This window comes from Anabrus simplex, chromosome 2 (assembly GCF_040414725.1).
Source record: "Anabrus simplex isolate iqAnaSimp1 chromosome 2, ASM4041472v1, whole genome shotgun sequence".
In the NCBI taxonomy this organism is placed as follows: domain Eukaryota; kingdom Metazoa; phylum Arthropoda; class Insecta; order Orthoptera; family Tettigoniidae; genus Anabrus; species Anabrus simplex.
In genome coordinates, this window is record NC_090266.1 from 166,587,850 (window position 1) to 166,612,838 (window position 24,989).

Consider the following 24,989-nt stretch of genomic DNA (forward strand, 5'->3'; position numbering starts at 1 on the left):
TGAGAATAGTGGAAGAGAATAGTGAAAGAGCAGCGGAAGAAGAAGAAGAAGAAGAAGAAGTTGTGAACTGCCAGGGAGTGATACGGCAGAAAGGTAGAGGTAAGACAGCGGTAGAGGTGATAGTAGCGAGTGGTTTATTCAGTAGGGATTGTGATTTAACCAAGTTTTCTGGAAAACAGTTTAATTCTATAGAATTTGTGAAAATAGTTGAGAAAAGATTTACAAGTAAGTCGAGGAATAATATTAATGAATGGGAATATGTGTTGGAGATTTTGTCGAATGTTTTTATTGGTGAAAGTAAAACCTGGTTTCAAGTGTATCGTAATAATATGTCTAATTTAGGAGAGATTAAAGAGTTCATTGACAGGCTCTGGGAGAAATGTTTACAGGGGCGCGAGAGAGAGCGCATGATATCTGGGGGAAGTAGTATTGTAGAGAAAGGGGGAAAAATGGTAGCCGTGTATCAGAGAAGTAGTAATCCTGATGAGCAGAGGATTAAGAGTTATGTCGATATTATTAGGGGTCAGATGAGTAACCAGAGAGAATTGGAAGATGGGAGGCGTATGTATTTGAGTTATGAGAGAGGTCAGAAGAGTAATCAGAGAGAATCGGAAGATGGGAGGCGTATGTATTTAAGTTATGAGAGAGAGGATCAGAGGAGTAACCAGAGAGAATCGGAAGATGGGAGGCGTACGGGTTTGAGTTATCAGAGAGACTATGATAGTCTTAATATGAACGTTATCCAGGTGTCGTTATCGAGTCAGAGTATTTCAGATTCACAGGGAATCGGGTAAGTTACCAGTAAGTGGACAGGCTGAAGGTAGAAAATGAACAGGTATTTAGTATAAGTAGTTATGTAGTGAAAGTAGATTTAAGAGTAGTGTGATTGTGACCTAAGCAATGTTAAGTGAGATATTTAAGTAGTGACGTAGTCGTAGATAATGAAGTAATTAATGGTAGTAGTAAGTTAGACGTAAGAAGTGTTCTGTTAAGTGATGTAAGTACTTATAATACTGAGAATATGATGTAAGTAGTGAAGTAGTAACTCCAATGATGGAAATTGTGATGTGAAGAAGGAAATATTAGATATTATAACAGACGTTGGGTAAGTCAAAGTGAGTAAATAAAATGATAGCGGTACCAATCATAATTGAAGATAATTGTAAGTTTCAGCCACGCCTTGTTGTACCAAAACTTGTGTATTCAGTTATTTTAGGGGCTGACTTGGTTGCAAATCATGGAAGTAGAGTAGACTTTAATTTAGGTAGTGTGTGTTTGTTCTGTGAGGGAACTGGCAAAGAAGTACGTGTTAATTATGATGGTCTGAGGTAAGTGTGTTGGTGACGTGTGTTCTTTGAAATATATGAGAGGAAAGTGAAGTTGTTCCTAGTGAGAGGAAATGTTTTGTTGGGTGTGTTACGTGCCTGTACGACCAGTATTAGAGGGATAGTCGGTATGAGGCAGTGACGTGAGGTAATTTGGGTGAATTACAGGAGGAGTAATTGTGTTCGATGTTAGGTAAGCATCAAGATGTATTTAGTGGTAAGTGAGGAAGAACACGTATATGAACATAAATTTGTAGTAAATGACCATAGATCGTTTGTGGGAGGTAAGTACCCCATTCAACTTAAAAATGCTAGTGATGTCTAAGAACAAATAAACATTATGCTGGATTACGGAATAACTGAACCATCTTGTAGTCATAGTATTGATCCTTGAATTATTGTTGCCAGGAAGGATGTGATCTATTGAGAGATGTAAGTTAATAAGGGCAAAATAGATTCAGTTTGAGTGACAGAGTGCTACTCAGAGTTCCATTTCATCATCTGCAGAGGCGGGAAATATGTTGAAGTTATTTTTCTGTATCAGGGGTATTTCACTATTGTGAACCGTGTCGGGAAGTGTGCATATTCCTTAAAAGATCAGGAAGGGAAGATTGTCGGTACTTATAACATTAGGAATTTGAAGAAGTACTTCACGTGAGATTTGTTGAGATAAGATTAAGATGATTAATTTTTGTAAGAAACTGCCAAATAAAACTAACATCTGCGATTTGCGTGTGAACCAAGTGTCGTATTGGTGTATTGGAAGATTAAGTGCTACATTGTCATGTTCTGTGTGACAAAAAACGGAGAACAGGACATTGGACAGTTATCTGCGATAACAATATGCGAGAAAAGTTCTCATATAAGTGAATTTTCACAAAATGTTTTGATATGTTAAAAAAAGAAGAATGTAGTATAATCAAGTAAAATTATTTGTATGTGTTTAATCAAGTGCTATATACTCTTGTGATTTGTATGAGAGAAAAAGAGAATGGGACACTGAACAGTTATCTACGATGGCAATGTGCGAGAAAAATTCTCATATTTGTGATATTTTATAAAATGTATGGATGTTGAAAAAAATTATTGTTGTATACTCATTTAAAGTGTTTACATGTCTCAGTGTTATATTTATATTATGTTGTTCATAAATCAATCGATTCTTTCTTCTTCGATTTATTTATGAGGGAGGCGAATTGTAACGGTTCAAATCCCGTTACAAGATGATATCTGTATTTTTATTATTGTATGATTTTATCTGTATTTTATTATTATTATTATTATTATTATTATTATTATTATTATTATGTCAGTATTATTATTATGTTATCTGTGATATTGTTACTATTATTGTAATTATCAGTCTTATTTAATTCGATTTTGCAATGCCTGTTGCTTGCAAGATTGTACTTAGATGTATGCATATATACGTATATGTAGATTATCATTAAATACCTGTACAGTGAGAGTTTCGATGTATCAGATGTGGAAGTGACGTTGTTATAATGCTATACCACTGGCGATTCTGCCAAGTCATCGCTACTTCATGGCTACGTCATCGTATTTATTTAGCAATGCGCTCAGAGACTCAGCCGCCCCGGGGGATATCACCATTGTATGTAATATTTGCCGCGTTGTGGGAGTATGTCGTTGTTATTTCTGGAGATTACGTAGCTGTGTCAACCAACGTCTATAAAAGGTGGGTGCATATTGTAGCGTCAGTCGTTATTTAAACGGAAGCAGTACAGTGAACAAGTCTACTAGATGAAGAGGCCTCAGTCGGTCAGTCAACGAGTGTGAACGAGAGATGGAGAAGACTCAGTGAGTCATTAATTATTGGTCATTGAGAGAGTGAGGACAAAAATGGTCCGTCACTTAGTGGAAGGCACGGACGCAAGGGCTTACCATGGAGTCAGAGAGGGCAACCCTGGACCTGCCAAGAGGTAATACCATATTGACTTACAAAGAAGTCAGATGATATGGAGAAGAAGCAGTCACAAGGATGTATCACCAAGTTAGGCGTGACACATCTACAGTAAACACCAGATCAAAGGAATACGTCGTAATTACACTCAAAGTGTTGAAGGTACAGTCAAGTGAATCAGTGAGGGAAATATTTCGTATAAATTGTTAAATGTCCGGTCAAGAAGAATTCAAATTCATGCCTAGTTTCTTTCAGTTGCAATGTCATAATTTCATATTCTCATCTGTTTTATCGCAACAAGACTCACTATTTTTTGATATATTATTTAAAGAATATATATTGTTCTATCAAACGAATTCATAGTTTCATTTCATTGACAGTAAAATATCTTAACCTCAAAATTAATGGGGAAACCGAACCCCAATCTCCTTTTCCCAGAACTTATATGGTATGTTGTCAAAAGTAAGCTTATTACCCCACACCCTAGAGATAGTCAAGAGTCTCATTCTATTATTGCTGTACTGAGTGGAAGCTGGCGCCCTTCAAATAACGTATGTGTAAGTAAGCAAGTAACAAGTAAGTGTGAGTATAAGGTCCGACGAGTGTGTATTTTATTTAATGAATATTAATTTTCATAATTTCCATTTTAAATACAGATATTCAGATTTTTCAAGTTAAATACAGTTTTATATAATAATATGTTTAAAAAGTTAGTCTGCAAGTTAGGAAACTCACATCAGGTAAGAATCAAGTGTGAGTACAAGGTCCGACGATTGAGTATTTTATTTAATGAATATTAATTTTCATATTTTTCAATTTAATTCAGATTTATATGTTTAAAAACTAGTAAAGGAGTTAGGAACAGCTTCAGTGCAAAACGTACAGAACCAAATACAGAGAGATTTTCCTGGTTCCGAAGATGTAAAACAAATAAATGCTGTCTTCTGTGGAACGTTTTCACCCATTACATGAAAGCTGTCACTATTGGTTTGTGTACCGTCCCATCACATCCTGTGACATTAATATGGCATTATCTCAAATTAGAAATATCCTGACTTAAGGCGAGGCATACATTTACACCAGAAAACCTTGCAAAATACACGGTAGTCAGCTTTAACGCAACCGCAGATGAAGTTGTTTCAATAGTTTCACAGTATACAGTATTTCCGTTCTATCTTCACAACAAAAGATCGGCAGAGAGCTGCAATCTGCTTATGATCGTCGGAACAGGCAGCAAACGATCAAGTACTTTCTGTCTTCTGCTACATTCAGTCTGTGCGCAGGTCTGCGGTCACATCATGAAACATGTGGCAACTTCCTGCTATGAATATGCTATTTATTTTACGTCGCACCGACATGGGATCAATAGCAAATTCCGAGTGCAGAAAATGTCTCTATATATGACTCTGCATAAAAGACTATTTAAATTTTAAATTGTGAAATAGTTAACACAAGTATATACAAATGGTTATATTTGCATATTATTATTGCCTATTTCAACATTTTAGGCGCAGATTGTCCTGTTCCTTGGCTGAATGGTCAGCGTTGTCGCCTTCGGTTGAGAGGGCCCCGGGTTCGATTCCATGTCGGGTCGGTCACTTTAACCGTAAAAGGCCAATTTCCCTGGCTCTAGGACTGGGTGTTTGTACTGTCCCTAACCTCCGTGCAACTCACACACCACACACAACACTATCCTCCAGTACAATAACACGCCGTTTCCCTACACGACAAATATCACCCACCTTTGTCGGAGAGGCTGTTTTACAAGTGCTTCTCAGGAAATTCACGCGAAACTACTATTAGCTCTTATTTAGGCTGCCTAAAACATGATTTTTAATGCCTAAATATCTCCAGCTTAATAACGGTAAATAAGTTTTAATTTTAACAATTGTAAATGGGTAACAGAGCCAACATTTCGTACCTCACATTTCATTATAGGACTATTCGTAGATCTGAGGTTCAATACCCTGGGTTGAGACCAACTAATCTGAATGTATTTATCCTAATTTTCACCCCACACCAACTCAAAGCGATTGTTAAGGTACCTAAAAGAAAACCCATGGTGCAACAGCCCGACGAGCCGGTTCCTACCAAGCGACCGCCGCTCAGCCTGGGGGCCTGCGGATTACTTTGTGTCATGTGGTCAGCACGATGAATTATCTCGGCCGTTATTCTTGGCTTTCTAGAGCGGGACAGCTATCTCACCGTCGCATAGCTCTTCAATAATTATTATAATTACGTCGGCTGAGTGGACATCGAACCAGCCCTCGGATCCACGTAAAAATCCCTGACCTATCCGGGAATCGAAACCGGGCCCTCCGGGTAAAAAGCAGGCATCCAACCCCTATATCTCGGGGATGCCTCTCAAGATCCCTAGTGTTGTACTTTTGGACCAGTCTACCCGCAAAGTGAGATGGGTTGGCGGTTCAGATCTCGTAGCTGTAAGCTTGTATTCGGGAGAGGGTGGGTTCAAATCCCACACACAAAATTGCTTTACGTCGCACCGATACAGATAGGTCTCATGGTCAGGATGGGATAGGAAAGGGCTAAGTGTGAGAATGAAGTGCCCATGGCCTTAATTGAGGAACAGCCCCAACATTTCCCTGGTGTGAAAAGGGGGAAACCACGGAAAACTATCTTCAGGGCTGCAGACAGTGGGGTTCGAACCCAACATCTCCCAAATGACGCAAACCACACAGCTCGGTAAAATCCCACTGTTGGTTGTCATGAAGACGATTTTCGGTAGTTTGCCTATATTCACACGAGGCTAATTCTTGGATTGTACCTTAATTCGCTGCCTTCCCATTCCTTGTCCTTTCCCACATCTGCGTCACTCAAAACCTCCTATGTGTTACTGTGACATTAAACTTGTAGCAAGGAACAATATCAAGTTACCTCCACAACAGTAGGCCTAGGTACACTCACACAATTCTAAAACTAATACAGGTAGATAAACGTTTCCTGAAAATATGAAAACAGGGAACTGATGACCAAAGCCCCTAATAATCTCAACAGGGACACTGGTTATCAATTAAGTAATACTTGGTTGCCATCCATTAAAGATTTAAGTAGGTCCTTTCACTATCATTATTTCGTTTCGGTGTTTTCCAAAAGTCACTTTAACTTAATCGAATCTGCTAGACATGAAAATTGCAGAAATATTTTTGTTACTTGTTACGCTTTCTTGTATCAGAAGTGATCTGGCAAAAGCTACAAATCATTTAGCATTATTAACACGTAATTCTAATTAAGCAAGCAATAGGATGTGCCTAACATTAACTAAAATTTTGGTTCTAAAAGGTCTTAATTGTACACTCCAGTGCACAAAAATTAGCAGTCAAGACACAAGAAGTTAAAATTTCTTAATTAGTGTTTTTATAGCTCCCCTGTGGATCATTGGTAGAGTGCTGGCCCCGGATCCCAAGATCGCAGTTCAAACCCGGGAGAGTAGTCAGACTTTTAAAAGGTGGAATGTAGTACATTCTTTACACCATGGCGTACGATGTTGGCATGTAAAATTTCTCTGGTGACACATTTTGTTTTTACCCGACAAAATTAACTAAATCTCAGTTATAGATCCCCAATAGAGATCCAGGTTACTCTGTCATCTGGTGGAGGAAAACGGAACATCGCCATTGGCGATCAGGCAGCCTTAAAGGTGTCAAATTGAAATGTCTGCAGACGGTAGTTTTAGACATATTATTATTATTATTATTATTATTATTATTATTATTATTATTATCAGCAATAATATTGGCATTATTTTGTGTTGTTGTTTGAGTCATCAGTACGTAGAATGCCACCCTATCCTGAGCTAACCTTTTCATTTCTGCGTAACTATTGCATCCTACATCTGCTCTAATCTGCTTGTCATATTCATACCTTGGTCTACCCCTACCGTTCTTACCACTTACACTTCCTTCAAAAACTAACTGAACAAGTCCTGGGTGTCTTAAGATGTGTCCTATCATTCTATCTCTTCTTCTCGTCAAATTTAGCCAAATTGATCTCCTCTCACCAATTCTCTTCAGTATCTCTTCATTCGTGATTCGATCTATCCATCTCACCTTCAGCATTCTTCTGTAACACCACATTTCAAAAGCTTCTATTCTCTTTCTTTCTGAGCTAGTTACCGTCCATGTTTCACTTCCATACAATGCCACGCTCCACACGAAAGTCTTCAAAAACATCTTTCTAATTCCGATATCAATGTTTGAAGTGAGCAAATTTCTTTTCTTAAGAAAGCTCTTCCTTGCTTGTGCTGGTCTGCATTTTATGTCCTCCTTACTTCTGTCATCGTTAGTTATTTTACTACCCAAGTAACAATATTCATTTACTTCCTTTAAGACTTCAATTCCTAATCTAATATTTCCTACATCACCTGCCTTCGTTCGACTGCACTCCATTACTTTTGTTTTGGACTTATTTATTTTCATCTTGTACTCCTTACCCAAGACTTCATCCATACCATTCAGCAACTTCTCGAGATCTTCTGCAGTCTCAGATAAAATAACAATATCATCGGCAAATCTCAAGGTTTTTATTTCCTCTCCTTGGACTGTGATTCCCTTTCCAAATGTCTCTGTGATTTCCTTTACTGCCTGTTCTATGTAAACATTGAAAAGGAGAGGGAACAAACTGAAGCCTTGCCTCACTCCTTTCTGGATAGCTGCTTCTTTTTCCAAACCCTCGATTCTTATCACTGTAGACTGATTTTCATACAGATTGTAGATAATTCTTCGTTCTCGGTACCTGATCCCTATCATCTTCAGAATCATAAATAGCTTGGTCCAATCAACATTATCGAATGCCTTTTCTAGATCTACGAATGCCATGTACGTGGGCTTGTCCTTCTTGATTCGGTCCTCTAAGATCAGACGTAAGTCAGGATTGCTTCACGTGTTCCTACATTTCTTCTGAAGCCAAATTGATCTTCTCCCAACTCAGCTTAAACTTGTTTTTCCATTCTTCTGTAAATAATACGTGTTAAAATTTTGCAGGCATGAGATACTAAACTGATGGTGCGGTAGTTTTCACACCTGTCAGCACCGGCTTTCTTGGGAATAGGTATAACAACATTCTTCCGAAAATCGGATGGGACTTCTCCTGTCTCATACATCTTGCATAATAAATGAAATAACCTTACCATGCTGGTTTCTCCTAAGGCAGTCAGTAATTCAGAGGGAATGTCATCAATTCCAGGTGCCTTCTTCCTATTGAGGTCACTCACAGCTCTGTCAAACTCTGACCTCAGAATTGGGTCTCCCATTTCATCAGCATCAACAGCCCCTTCATGTTCCAGAACCAATTTATCTACATCTTTACCTTGATACAACTGTTGGATATGCTCCTGATATCTTTCTGCTTTGTCTTCTTTCCATAGAAGTGGCTTTTCATCTGAGCTCTTAATATTCATACACCTAGATTTCCTTTCTCCAAAGGTTTCCTTGATTTTCCTGTATGCAGCATCTATCTTTCCCAGGACCATACAGCCTTCGACATCCTTGCACTTCCCCTTCAGCCATTCTTCCTTAGCTACCTTGCACTTTCTATCCACTTGATTTTTAATCGCCTGTATTCTTTTCTGCCCTCTTCATTTCTAGCATTCTTGTATTTTCGTCGTTCATCAATCAGGTCTAGTATCTCCTGAGTTATCCACCGATTCTTAGTTGATCTTTTCTTCCTTCCTAACATTTCTTCAGCAGCCCTACTGACTTCATTTTTCATGACTCTCCACTCTTCCTCTATAGTGTTTCCTTCGGCCTTTTCATTTAGTCCTTGTGCAACATGTTCCTTGAAACAATCCCTCACACTCTTTTCTTTCAACTTGTCTAGATCCCATCTTTTTGCATTCTTTCCTTTCTTCAATTTCTTCAACTTCAGATATCATTTCATGACCAACGCACTTCACCTATACCAACTACATCTAACTTTAGCCTATCCATCTCCCTTTTCAGATTCTCTAACCTACCACAACGATTCAAACTTCTAACATTCCACGCTCCGACTCGCAGAATGTCAGTATCCATCTTCCTGATGATCGCCCCCTCTCGTGTAGTCCCCACCCGGAGATCCGAATGGGGGACTAGTTTACCTCCGGAATATTTTACCCGGGAGGAAGCCATCATCAGTACATCATTCATACAGAGAGAGCTGCATACCCTCGGGAGTTAGTTACGGCTGTAGTTTCACGTTGCTTTCAGCCGTGTACCAGTATCAACACATCTAAGCCATGTTGAGTATTATTACAAGGCCTTATCAGTCATCATCTAGACTGCCGCCCTTGCAACTACCGAAAGGGTGTGGTTATTACTAGTAATAATGTATTATTTTAGGACTGGTTGAGTTTAAGAGAAGGAATTTGCCCTTAATTTGGTCAGGATAAATAAATTATCTTCCCTAACCTTTTAAGATGATCCATATTTACAGTTTCCGGATTTCGAACCTTGAGTAATGACGTGAACAACATCAGGATATTAAATGCCTCCCTACTGCTTACCTCCCAGATATCTCTCCTTAAGATCCCAAATAAGTACGTGAAGTATTATTCAGCATAGAGCAGTGCAGAACAAAACTTGGCAATGGTACTATTACAGCAGTGAATAAAAAGTGGGGAGCGAGGATGCACGCCCCAATATTAGTATACTATAGCTTCACAGTTCGGCGCCAGCCGTTACCAGGGAGCTGGAGACTGTGGCCACTTACTATTCCATTCACACACCGGATCCGATGGAAATACACAATGCTTTAAAGTCCTCTTAGAATCAGATGTGGAAACAAAGATCCGGTCACATTCTGCTACGCCATGTGTATGAAATGAATCCTTGCTTGCTGTCTCAGTGGTCTAGCTGACCAAATTGAAACAAATGGACCCAGGTCGTCGCTGCAGCCTGGAATATTTTCTCCATTTACAGAGCTGGTTGGTATGCTGAATCTAAACATGCATGAATTGTCAGCGTAAAATGTGATTGTAATTTTTCAATTAATTTCGCTATTAGAACCTACTTCAATTAAAAGTTCAAATAAAGAAATTAAAAATCGAAGTGCGTAGGATCGACGTGTTATTGTTTCTGTTTGTGCCCTCTGACAATAAACTGGGTTGATGCAGCACTCTATGTTACCCTATCCTGTGCTAACCTCTTCATTCCTACGGTACCTAATTCAATACGATTGTCATATTTATGTCTTGGCCTCCCACTATTTGGGAAACATTGGCAACATTCAGACAAAGTTAGAAATGTGATTCATTTGGAGAAAGAATATCTAAATAATATTTATTAACTGGAACTATTATTTATTATGCTATACCTCAAAACGATATTATAATTTATCTCTTCATTTAATTTTATTAAATTATTTGTAGTCCCCAGCCATGGCACTACAGCTCTTGAAGGGCCTTGGCCTACCATGCGACCACTGTTCAGCCCGAAGGCCTGCAATTACTGGGTGTCGTGTGGTCAGCACGACGAATCCTCTCGGCCGTTATCCTTGGTTTTCTAGATCGGGGCCCCTATCTCACCGTCAGATAGCTCCTCAATTATAAACACGAAGGCTGAGTGGACCTCGAACCAGCCCTCAGGTCCAGGTAAAAATCCCTGAAGTGGCCGAGAATTGAACCCGGGGCCTCCGGGTAAGAGGTAGGCACGCTACCCCTACACCCCGTGGCCGACCAACTTATCCGTAATACTTCGGCTACAAATAATACTGCATGAAAGCAGTAAACAGGGTGTAGGTACTCACATCTTCAAAACACAGTAAACAAGATAAGTACTGCAGTTTCTTGATGCTACCACCAAACGGATCCACGGCACAATTTTTAACCTTTACTGTCAGAGTACAACATATTTAGAGGATGTAATAAGCTGATCATGCCCTCTCCTCATGCTGGGGTAAGGCAACAATAAAGTTTTATATCAGTTACTTCAGAATTGGCCTTTACCAACCGAATAAGTGTTGGGTGTGCTAAGAAGTGTCCTGTCAATCTATTTCTTTTTTTAATCAAATTTCGTTAAATTGTGTTCCTCTCACAAACTTGATTCAGTACCTTTTCGACTATATTCCTTTAATTTTGTTTAAGATATTTACAAGGATAGACGCAGCTTAATGAATAACGGCATTTAGAATACTAGTGCGTCTGCATATTGTGTGCCACTCATAGAATCAGTGCCGAGTGAGTTGGCCATGCGGTTAGTGGGGCACAGCTGTGATCTTGCATTCGGGAGATAGTGGGTTCAAACCCCACTGTCGGCAGCCATGAAGATGGTTTTCCGTGGTTACCCATTTTCACACCGGGCAAATGCTGAAGCTGTACCTTAATTAAGGCCAAGGACGCCTCCTTTCCACTCCTACGAGTAGCCCTTTCCTACACCATCGTCGCCATAAGACTTATCTGCGTCGGTGCGACGTAAAGCCAGTTATAACGTGGCTCAGTGAGGAAAGCAACAGTAAACTGCCTGCCTCCTCATCTTGCTTATTACGCCACATTATGGCACTGCCGTCCGTTTTTGTGAATTCTCGATAACTGCATACACTTTCGTGGTGACGTTTGAGGATCCAACCAGCATACGGGAAGATGACTTGACATTCTCAGCTAAGATGATTCCTTGCAGCTTCTTGTAGGAACTGGAACCATCTTGCCCACCACTATGTGTAAATCTCGTCTATCACACTAAAACACAGACTGATTAATTGAACTAATTTAACGAAAATGGCCCAAACAGTAGAGAACATCAAAATTATACTCGGCAATGCATGACAATACTTAACTAATTACAAGCAATTTACAGCGGTTCTTCAGCTGGCAGTCTTTACCTGGAATGGGCGGTCCCTGTAATCTTGACTGAGAGGTCTCGCCTTTCAGATTCGCTGCCCATGCACTACAATCATTACATACAGCAGCTCCTTGCAGTCAGGCTCGATCACACGTCCATTGGCTATCACAACACACAGCTGCTGTATACCAGGTTCGACTCCACACAATACCTATAACTAACGAATCAACTCATGTGCCCGCTCCGCACTCTAAACTTTCATCCCAAGGCCCGTAACTGACTACTCAACACTCAACACAACCTAACAACCTCTCTTCGAAGAGCGTACTTTTATATTCCTGGTGATGATGTTTAGTATCTTCGTGGTAGGGCCAGAATACGAGTGTTCTAGTTTCACATTCCAGAAAATATACGGAGACTCCAGACGAAGGTACAACAGAAGCAGAGGTTGTCACGCACCTGCGAGCCAGCCGGTTGGTCACCAGCCTGACTCCACGAACTACCGAAGGGAACTTCAAGAGAGCTGACAGTCACATTACCACGTAACATTTGCCGATCTTCAAGAACTAATCAGTTATCTTCTTCAGCAGTTCCTCGGAGAGACACCAGTCGGTCCAGATGCATTATGTTAATCTAGCTTCTTGAGCTCTGTTGTACGTTAAAGATGACGTCATTCATTCCGTTCAAAGCGCGGTAAGAGCCCTCCCACGTTTTCTTCCTTGTGGGATTATATACTCACACTTGGTCGTACTCACGATATCCTGTAGCGTCGTTGGACGCATTGTGCCTCCGTTAATTAGCTTTCTATTCTCAATCTCTGCTGTACAGTGGCGAGTACATCATTCGCTTTCCTTGCCAGATGCTGGCAGTAGTGATCGATTGGGGCAGGATGGTCCGCAGATAGGCTAAACGCTTAATTCACCGGAAGGTGCAGTCCTCTTCCAAACAGAGTCCTTCTGGTGTGCATTCCGTGGCATCGTGTACAACAGACCGGTATGCTAAGAGGAATAGGAAGAAAATTACGATCCCAGTCCCTTTGGTGTTTGCTGACGACTATTCACAGGTGATAATCGAGGATCCTGTTGAATCGTTCCACCGTTCCTTTCGACTGGTGATGTAGAGGAGTAATACTAGTTCTGAGGATATTCAGCGGTCGGCACAGGTATTGGTGACCTCTAATTCGGAGTTCCATCATTGGTTGGAATGTAGCTCTAACGTTACGCCGTTTCGGGTGACGACCTCATTCGCGAGGGTTTCCTCCACCTTAGTAAGCTCCTGATTATGGAGCACATACGCCTCCGAAAACTTCGTGAAGTAGTCACTGACGACGAATATGTACTGATTTCCCATGTTACTGGTGGAAATTGGTCTGCCCGCATCAAATGCCATTCTCCCGATGGTTTCTACCACGTTGTACGTCTTCACTCCGCCCTTCCGTCTATGGCTTGCTTGCTGGCTGCACAGTCGTTGCAATCCATGCAGATGTTTTCCACGTCTGCCTAGCATCCCACCCACAAGAACCTCTCCCGAACTTTCTTCAGAGTTTTCTTGATCCGAGGAATGCTTCCGAAGTTCCACTATGAACTTCCTTCAAGACTTCTGCCACCATGCCTCTTGGAACAACCACCTGCTCCCCCGAACATCTTGTCGTTGTTATTTCCGAGATGCATTTCAGCAATCCATCCAGCGAATCTCATTGTAAGTATTACGACTTAGTCTTGGAGCTGATGATGATGACGTGTGTCCATCCACTCCTTAGAACACGAGTACTCTTCCAATCAGCCAGTACTCCGATGTTCTCGTCGTCCCTCTCCGCTTCCATTCAGGCATCACAATATCAGTTTCCCTAAAATTCCATGTGGTCTTTCGGTAGGGAACTTCGTGTTTGCCACGCGCATCCACAGCCACGTCCTGTCTGGGATGGTCGGGTCATCTCGCAGTTTCACTTGGAGTAAAGCAATGTCTTCCCACATTGGTTGCATAGCAATTTCCTCATCCCCATAAAAAAGCGTGTTGAAGCGCATCACCAGGATGATGCTATGCTCATTCTGTAAGTTCAGTCCGACGATTATCCCGTCCAAGATGACTGCCAAGAGGACCCGGTGCTTCACTATCCTCTGCTCCTCGATGAATTCCACCACTAACTCGAAGTAAGCAGATGTTCACTAGCAAGGACCGAATTCTGCACTTGACTTGTTGTTCCGGCGTCGATCATCCCACTCCGCACTATCGCGTCGGCGCCTTCGTATACCATCAGGCTGCTACCTTTGGATCTTAGTCTCGTTACGCGGGCTCGGGCTGCTGTGGCTTTCCGACAGTCCTGAGCCAATCTTCGCCCCACAAGCTGGCTAAATATCGCTTCCCTGACCAGTGATTTTCTCGGTCGTCCAGACATCAGCTGGGGGCTCTCTTCTTCACAATTTCAGGCACATCCTCGGAGTATCCGCTGGCTTGAATGTCGCTCCGTTGTCTCGTTCACTGGGTTGCGATTGGCTTCATAGAACCTTCCTATGGCTACAAGGAAGTTGCTCAGGGATTTATCTTCCAGTGGCCGCGTAGTTTCGTCCACTCCATGGCGAAGCACCTAGTGTGTACTTCGCGGAGCTACCAGACGAAAGAACAACAGAAGCAGAGGTTGTCACGTTCCCGCAGCTGGCCGATAGCTCACGGCCTCGAACTCCAACACGCAGCCGAGAGCGTCTCCGAGAATCTTGCGTTAGGTGAGCAAAGGGCCTGTTGGGTATATGAGCCGCGCAGTCGATCATGCTGCTCAAGGAACGTTTCTGGTGCTGGCGGTTAAGATAGGCATCATAATCATCATCATAAGGTCATTTCATTCCCACCTCAGGAGGGTGGGCGGGCCATCAGCTCAACTAAGGAGCTCTTCGGCCGTATGTGAAAGTAAGGATCAGAGAAAAGTTTAATGTAGAAGGCATGTGTCGTACATACCTGAAGGGAGGATATTAATTGAAATGGCGCAGGGAGACCGTGATAACAAGCCGGGACCCAGGGAGGAGCCGCAAAGCCCCGAACGAGCGAACCTCTACAAACACTAGAGGGAAGAGGGACGAGAAATTTATTTACACAGCAAAGTATCTCGGGCGCGCATTACAGAAAAGGAAAATTGTTACATAGACAGTGAGTGATACAAAATTACAGAGAACTACGAAGGAGAGGTTTACAGAGAGGGCGGCGGATCAGGTTGCGGGGTCGGTGGGAAAGTGGTGAAAGGAGGACAAGAGAAGTGGTGCAGCATAAAATAGTAAAGGGTGGTGGTGATATTGGTAATTGAATTTGCGAGTAGGCGCAGGAGATCTAAAATTGGGAGGGACGGCGGAAAAGAAGCGTGTTGGGGAGAAGACAGGCATACGAGACTGGTGACATCTGTCTCGAACTCTTGGAACGTCTCCGTACTCCGTCGAGTCCTTGTCTACAGCTGCGTCTAGGAGCTGTGTTGGAGGTGGCTATCTCCGTATTGGGTTTCAATGTGGGCTAGTAGCATAGTGTAGTCACTCGGAGAACATTAAGGCCATCCTGTCACAGTCACGACGAGGAATTCGTCCCTTTCACTGCAGCAAATTACATAACATGGCCGCCTCAAACTGCCGTGGGCACGTACTTCACGGCATATTCTCATCGAACGTTAGAGGTTTTACCTTGGTCCAACTCGATACTGCAGATGTTGGTCCCTCCACATACGTCCCATCTCGTACGTTAACGCATAGCTTGGTGACTTCTCAATGCTGGTTCTTGCTAATAGCGTAAAATGTTTGGTATCGTGTCTATTTTCTCGTAAGTTTTGCCTATTTTCATAAGTTTTAATCAATCTCATGTCGTACTGAACCATTCTGTTCATGGTCGAAGAACATTGATATACTGATGATTATGGCAAACATGTGAGACCACAAAGAATGGACGTTAGATGGCATTTTATTGTGCAATCGTATCTAACATTGCGCGCTTTTCCAGAGAACTTAGTGTCAGAAGCGAGCTGAAGTTCCCAAGATGCTTATTAAAATTTATTATTCCAAGCGAACCTCTTGACTTATAGCGTAGGACGCGAGCAACTCCGTGAGAATCCACTGGGAAATTTATATTGGAGGGAAATTAATTTATTTGATATATCCGCCCACAAGAGGAATATAGAGCATTGGATGTAATAATTTCAATGAGCATATTTTTCTGGAAATTTTGATATTCTACATGACACTAGTGGTAATCACAATGAAGGAATGAATAATTACTCTGCGTACCGTGGGAGAATTTCCTCTTCGCGGGCATGCTCGTGAAGGCCCACACACGACGAGCTCTGTAGCGTGGGTGCCCGATTGTTAATGTACACGGCTGCCGACTGCGCGAGCGTCATTTACTGTGTGTATCGCTATCAGGAAGGTCTCTGCTACGCAGCGACTCAGCGAAGGGAAGATTACCTTTGTCTACGACATTCGCAGTTAGATTCTACCTTTTAATAGGGACTTGTAAGTAACAACTATTTATGATATAGATAAGAACTTTGTATAGCAAAGATTGACTTGATTTTCTGTGAGAACATTTCTCTGCTAGTAATTTGTTCACGTAAAGGCGCATAGTATGATCGGATGCTAATATTGTTCCAAACTAATGTTACATGCTAGTGTAGGCTCGGAAAGTTGATGTTAAGGGGACACGGAACGCCCTATGCTTACAATGTTAAATCTTGCTTCACAAAGGTACATTTTTCTAAAAACCTATTATAGCTATCAATTTGAAAATTGCACAGCATATACCTACATGTCTTGGCTTGGTTCTGAAATAACTGGATTTGAATGATATGAAATACTTTCTGATTTTTGAGTTATTATTTGGAAGTTACAAATTTTGGCAATTTTTTGCCACTTTTTACTCCAATAAAAAACTTAATATCTGACCTACAACAATAATAATTATTTCAGCATTTGCACAAAAACATTAGATAGGACCCCTGAAAGTTTGAATCCTCTGTATCTCACACAACCTGAGAAAATGTTGCTTGTGTATTAGAAAACAATTACTTTCAGGAAATGGACTTTAAAGTCACAGCTTTAGTGCATGCCTGCTCCGTAGCTTGGAATATCTGTAGCCTCTTCCATTTCATCTTCTAGGCTTCTCCTACTAGCTCTTCTGACTTGTCTGGCCTTCTGGTGCAAGTTTTTAACAGCCATTTCAGCATATCTCAGTCTTTCCAAGTTGAGTGGCAGCATGGCGTCACGAGTATGAGAGCCAATGCCCAGCCCCAGTCTTCGCAGCACTTCACATTTTGTGATATATCCCTGGTTAAATGATGCCAACCGGGCGAGTTGGCCGTGCGCGTAGAGGCGCGCGGCTGTGAGCTTGCATCTGGGAGAGAGTAGGTTCGAATCCCACTATCGGCAGCCCTGAAAATGGTTTTCCGTGGTTTCCCATTTTCACACCAGGCAAATGCTGGGGCTGTACCTTAATTAAGGCCACGGCCGCTTCGTTCCAACTCCTAGGTCTTTCCTATCCCATCGTCGGTGCGACGTAAAATCCCTAGCAAAAAAAAAATGATGCCACATCATCACATACACCAAAATGAAGTATCCTTATTGACACAAACACCGTTTTTTGCAAACGGCTCCATATAATGCTATTTACACATTCATTAGTATATTGTGTGCGACCATGGAAGCATTTTTTCAAAAGGTTAATGTCTGACAGATTCCTGAAAATAGGTTGTATTTTCTCCATAATAGCATATGGCAGGCTGTGAGAATGACTGTAAGTTTCTCCTGTCTCTATTCCTCTGTTGAACTTACATCAGCTGTCTTCTCCCAGCAGACACATTCCATGCTGGAGCTTGTCATCAGTTGATGACATATCACAGAACATTACAAGTAGTAGGACTGGTTATTAAACGGTCAGAAACAAAGTTCTCTCCAACTCTGGCCTTCTTCGTCGAACGAACACGCTTTTTGAACACTCTTAGTATTAACACGAGGCATACTGGATCATCAAAATACAGTAAGAACACCGAAGTAAACAGAAACACATACCATGTAATCACATCAACCATAAACAAAGCAAACAAATGACAGTCAACAACCAAATCCATGACAATGCTGCCAACAGTGAAATTCCACAGCAATATATTTCCCTCATCTACTTAAATCTACCACTCTATAGGCATATATATAAAAAATACTGCTTCCATCAGTCTAAATGTCAAATTACCTGCCTTGCTGGAGCCTGGAGCCTATGCATCATATTATAAAAGAATTAATGAAAAATACTTCCAACAGGAGGATTATCAAAATTTATACATCATTGGAAAGGGAAATGGTCACAGAAAGAAAATTCAAAATAATAAAATAAAAAGTTATTTTTTCATTTTTTCGTTCCGTGTCCCCTATTCAATTCGGTCAGCATTAGTATCGGTCATGAACAAAGTAAATTGCTCCTGAGAATTGTGGGACTGTTTTAGAAGAAGGTGATAAGAACGAGTCCTTATAGTACGGGATTAAATAAAAGGCTAGAGGGGAGACCAGGGCATCGAGTAAGAACACATTGTCATATGGTTTTCCTTACAGTTTCTCTTACGTCACGTGTGTGCACTGGACGCTGCTCATCCATCGCGCTGAGGCAGTAATTTGAAGCAGAGCAACAGAACATCCTTCACGGCATGGAGGTACGAACGTGGACCATCAACGACGTCCAGTCAGCACACCGACCACATCGAGGAGGCGGCGATCGAGTCACCTGAACGAGTTGCAGTTGAACGTCACAGCAGACCAGGATGTCACCAGTCATCAAAGTACGATTGCTGTCGCCTGCGCACAACGTTAAAATGATGGCTTAAATTAGCAATGTCCATAGGAGAATTGTTCAGATGATATCACAAGACACAGGTCAGAACATTCCATTTCTTAGCATACAACAGGTAGCAAAATGATAGGTCCGTCATAGATAAATTTGGCCTTCCGCCAATATGTAAATATGTAGGTGGCTGAGGGCACATGTAAGTAAAATTTATGCCCGGGACTCAAGCTTAATTGGATAGTTAATGTCTGCATGTTGTTGTTCTCATTTTATTTCGTTAGTGTCATAATTGAATAGACATAATGTTTCAATCTAAGGAAGTTAAACTCGGGTACTTTCATTTATCCAAGACTTACGCAGTCTCAAATGAGTATAGCCAGGGCAAGTTGTTTAGGCAATAGCTAAATGCGTGGAGCATGGTAGACTGTAGTGTTTTATTTGTGAGACGGAGAAAGGCATAAGATCTTCTATATTTCTTTAATGCACTCGGACTAGCGTATTAAATGAGTGGGTCATGAACTAAAAAGCCCATAAGAAATGAGGAATATGTTTGTTAGGCCCAGAGTATAGAGATAAGACCCATAAATAGCATGATGAATAAGGGCTTAGGTGGTAATTTGATAATTTGTGTGCCAGTAAGAGCGCCAAGGTGTATTTGAATGAATGTGCCAGTAAGAGCACCAGTGTGAAGTTAATAAACGGGCCAGTTGTATTTGAGTCATAACCGGAATAGAGTGTTGAATTTTGAACTCTACGGAATAAATTGGCATGTAGTAATTACATGGGAATTACATAATAAGAAGGCCCGAGAAGGGTAGATCAATGGGCAAGAACGAGGGTAAGAGTCGCCACTTGGCTCTGTTTACGAGTTGTTAACCGAGGGAAAGATTTATGGTGTAGAAACATGGCCGCTCAGTTTATATAAAAGCCAAGACGTGTTGAAGGACAAAAAGTAGGTCGTTCTGACGTCACAACACAAAAGTCTACAGTTGGGGAACAAGGCGGTTTCTGTCAAGGGGTATGGAGAGCAGTGACCTTCTAATACTGCGGTTTGGAAGATAAAATTCCATACACGATTACGTGTGTCATTTATAGGTGTATGTAACTATTCGAAATGTGTCTGCACGGTGCAAATAATGTGTTTCTTACCATGCAATAAATCATGTTGTCGTAGGAGCTGGAATAGTCTCGTGTTCGATTCCCAGACGGTAGAGTGTGTATTGCATGCTTAGTTTAGAGCTTAGATTAATCACGAGTACTGTGGCATAGATTCACTTTAGGAATATGTTATGTTCTTTGTAAATATGATTTGGTTATTAGCAGACTTATGATTCAATTTATATTCTTTTGATGGAGCCATTATGCTGGCTGTTGCAGTATCAGGTGTTTTCCACGATGCTAGAAATCTCCTACACCGAGCCATGATATCCCGGCGAGATGCCTCTTTACTTCAAGAATTTTTTTTAATATTACACAATTAAGTAAATTTCACAGATTATTTTGGTTTATAACAGAAATTTATATATTATTGTAATAAATTAGATCCTTTAAGCGAACTTGCAGCTTAGTTATAGTATCTTTTTGAAGCTTGAGTTAGTTCACCTCCTGCTCATTTTATTCCTCTTCATTTATTTTATTTGTCACGTTGACCCCTTTTGCACCCTTGATCCCTTACTACTGCTGTTGCTGCCGGAGCTGATGAAGAGGATAGTCGAACAAGGTAAGTTATGTGCCAAAAGGATTCACCAGTTGGTGAGCGTATTGTTCACTATAACGTACTTGGTCAGATCTCAGCATTTGCTTGACATTGACAAAGGCATTATAGGGCACAGTACTGAGTTCATTTTTTCTTCAACTCCGTCTTTCACTGTCACTATTTCTACTTGCAGAATAAGATTTATCTCGCGGTGACCGTCCTCGATCTTACCCTGTCTTTCTTTGATCTCCTTCCGGCCTTCTTTCTTGTACTTCATCATCTCAAAGAGCACATCTGAGCCTCCATTTTTGTGTGGCTTCTGGGCTCAAATGGCATGCAGTAAATTACCACAAGAGGAAACCTGCAGGTTTCGGTCCGCTGATTCATACCGATTGTAGTGTGTCACACTTGGGGTCCATCCCACTGCTGACACAACTTTTATTACAAAAAAACACTTCCTGTTTTATTGAACTAATTTAACCGGGGAAGAACCAGTCAGTACATACACACAATGATACTCGACAATAATAATTAGTGGCTATATACAAAAGTAAGTTCTCCTCACTGGGGGTCTTCGTTTGGCAGTCTATACCTGGAACGGGTGATTCTCCGTAATCTTGAACGCGAGGTCTCACCTTTCACTTCGCTGCGCACACACCACAGTCACTTCATACAGCAGCTCCATGTGGTCAGTCTCAAACGCACGTCCAACTGCTGTAAGCTTGGTTCTACTCCAGACGAGTCCGATAACTCTCACAGTCACGTGACCGCCCTACACAGTGAACTCCCAGCTCACGATTCGTAAATGACTACACCACTCTCAATACAACACACAACAACCTCTTCGAGGCGAGCCTGCCTTAATATACCTGGTAATGAACTTCTACGTAGGGTACTACCAGAATACAAGCGCTCTAGTTTCGCCTTCCAGAAACTTCACGGAGACACCAGACGATAGATCAAGAGAAGCAGAGGTCGTCACGTGCCGGCAAGATGGCCGGTAGCTCTCCAGTCTGACTCACTAATCCCCTTCAAAAACTAATAAAAATGATTCAAGAGAGGTGACAGACAATTCTGTGACATAGACTCTGAGTTGAGAAAGGTGTTACCAGTAATGAGCCCCCTCTTTAATACCAGGAAGAGGAATTTGGTACCATCAGGGAAGGTTAGAAAATACAAAATACAGGAGGGCAGTTATTTAGCCTTGGTCCTGGACATGGTTCGAGCCGATCTATCATGTCGGTATAAATACAGCCTTCAGATCATTTGTAAGGGAGACGTATAGAGACGATCACTGATGTCTTATTTTTATTGTTGATTCACTCTAGATGGAGATACGGTACATCAGCTCCTCGGTGTACAGGAGCATGTCACGGAGCTGTATCTTGAATGTGTACAACTCTACTCCTTTGGCCGAGAAAATGACACAATTGTGGTTGTTTCACAATAGAGTCTTTGCTTTTTATTTTGACAGGTAGGCTCATGTACTTAGTATGTGTTCATGAGGGAGGGGCAAGTGGTATGTGTCCCATTCAATAATTTTCTGTGCCATGTGCCATCTCAATAATTTATTTCTTGTTCAATGATAAATACAGTTAGGATTGATTACGGTAGTAAAACGCGCAATGAAACTGACCTATAAGCACTTAATACGTATTTGTGTTCTATTATGACTAAATGATACGGGAGTTTGCTATACACACCGAGACCACGTAGATATGTTGACAACAAAAAGTCACCACTACTTTTGTTTCGAAAATGCTAGAATAAACAACTGACCATTAAGACATGTGCACTGATAGCTTAGATTACTGCTTATTGCTGCAAAATGGGGATAAACGTTTGATGAATTAATTGATTGTTTTTTCATCAAGTGTGCATTATGTTGATATAAATCAATATATACGATGGCTAGGGCTTAAGTCTTGGCAACTATTTTTTCGCATGAATGCCGGATCTATCAAAAAATTTGAAATATACAGATGGGACTGGGGAGCGTAATGTGATGTGAAATGTATAAATAATGCCGAGTATATTTACCAGGTGTAGGATATAAAATGACATCCATGGAATTCTTGAGCTTTACAATGGTCATTCTCAGAGAGTACGGTAAACCCTCAGAGTAGTTCCCTAAATTGTTCACAACAGGTTGCAAACGATGCGGAAGATGTCGGATACTAGTCGCCTAACCATATGTGTATTTTACAATCTCATATTTCACAGCACTAACAATGCCTTCTCGTGTCCTAAACTGTCTGCCACGTAATGGTTCCTTCACTTTGGGGTGAGGTCAAAACCGAACGATCGAGCTAGTTAGCCGTGTGGTTATTGTCGCGCAGCTGTTAGCTTCCATAAGCTCGAAAAGGCTGGGTGCAGTAGTACTTGATTTTGCTAAGGCATTCGATCTTGTGCAACATGATATCCACCTTAACAAATTAACGGATATTGACATCAGAGTCGTAAAATGGATACGAGAACTTCTCGATGGAATTTCTCAGAGGGTGCGCGTAGGAGAAACGCTACCTTCTCCAATAAACATTAGGTCTGGCGTTGCTTAGGGTAGCGTTATTGGACCAATTCTTTTCGTACTTTTCATGAATGATATACCTGGTTCGATAAAATCGGAGCAACGCTTCTTTGTTGCTGATTGCGCCATATAGCGGGAGATAAAGACAGAGCAGGACGAACTATTACTTCAGCAGGACTTACATATGATTGAAAAACGGGCGTGTGAAAAACTAATGAAAATCCACAGCAGAAAAAGCAAGGAATTGTGTTTCAATTAAAAAAGACAGGAAAGAGGGATTACGACTTGGTGGCAAAGTGTTGTTGAAGCTGATATTAGTGCTAGTGTAATGTGTCTGACTGTTTTCTTCGTCCACCTTTTCCTGTTATACAAAAGCACTGATATAAAATGATTTTATATAATATTTTAATTGTGTGGCCATGGATTTACATGCCTTCATACTGAATTTAGAATGTTAAAATAGTAATATTTATATTACTGTCACTATTAGAAAAATTATAAAATAGTCGGAGTAAGTGGAAAATGTAGTTAAGAAATCCTGGAGATCGTTATATTTTATTACGCGGAATCTCAAGAAAGGTAATTCTATTGCCAAAAGTAAAGCTAATAAAAATTTGGTATGACCGATTCTCGAATATCGATCGGCGTGCTGGGATTCGTACAGGATAGGTTTAATACACTCCCTAGAAAATGTTCATAGAAAAGCGGTGCGTTTCGTAAACGGGAATAGGAGGAATACAATCAATTGGGAAAGTCCTGAATCTAGAAAACTAGAGGTCGCCTGTGTCGTGGTTACAAACGCTACACGGGAAGGGCTGCCTGGAGTGGTGTTAGGAATGGTTCAAACCTTCCTCGTACTTATCGAGAAATGATCACAGGCATAAAATTAGGGCCAGAAGTCAGCATACGGATGTGGGCGTTATTTCTTCGTAAACAGGACCATAAGGGACTGGAATAAATTACCTGCAGCAGTCTTTGATAGATTCTCTTCCGGTATGAAAACGTTTAAAAGATCATTAGTGATTGTGCAAAGTGAAAAGTAAAAGTTGTAAATGGCGGACACTGAAATTGTGATTACCCACACATGTCTGACTTTTCTGTCCACCTGTTCCTCTTATACAAAAGCCCTGATATAAAATTATTTTATACAATATTTCAATTGTGTGGCCATGGAGTTACATGCTTTCATACTGGATTTATAATGCTAAAATGGTAATATTTCTTCTACTATTTTCTTTCCATGGAATTGCTTGTTGTACTCTTGTTGTTGTAGTAGTTGTTTTAACTTTATTATCACAATACTGTAAGTTATCATTGCCACCGGGATATTTCCCAATTGCGATGTATTTGATGATAATAATAATGTGCCTTTGCTGGCAGGACCTAGTGTTTACATTACACTATGTCTTCTGGTATGGGCTAGAGCAATTTTGTTACTTTCATTGATCTGTCTCTGTCTTATACTTGACTTTGACAATATGAAAGTGACTGAGGTATGAGTGATGCTAGTAATGTAATTCCTTATGCAGCCAGTCCCTGCTATGAAAGGTGTGAAACTGTTAGTCATAGGGTCAGTCGGCAGATGCATTTCAGTGGGCTTGGCAGACTGATATTTAATAGCAACTTCTGGCTCGTTGAGGAAAGAAACGGGTAACTACCTCACTACTCATTTCCCTAGTACGCATCTTCAGTGATGCCTAGGCCATTTATGACAACTAATGGCGGAGCTGTTGAGGATCCAACCAGTCTTATTGCTAATGACTTAAACATACATGTTAATAATAATAATAATAATAATAATAATTCATCCTTACCTGTCCCGAGTTCGATTCCCTGCCGGGTCAGGAATTTTAATCGCATTTGATTCATTCTTCTGGCTCTGGAACTGGGTGTTTGTGTTTGTCCCAACACTTTGCTCTTCATATTAAGACAACATATCACACTACCAACCATG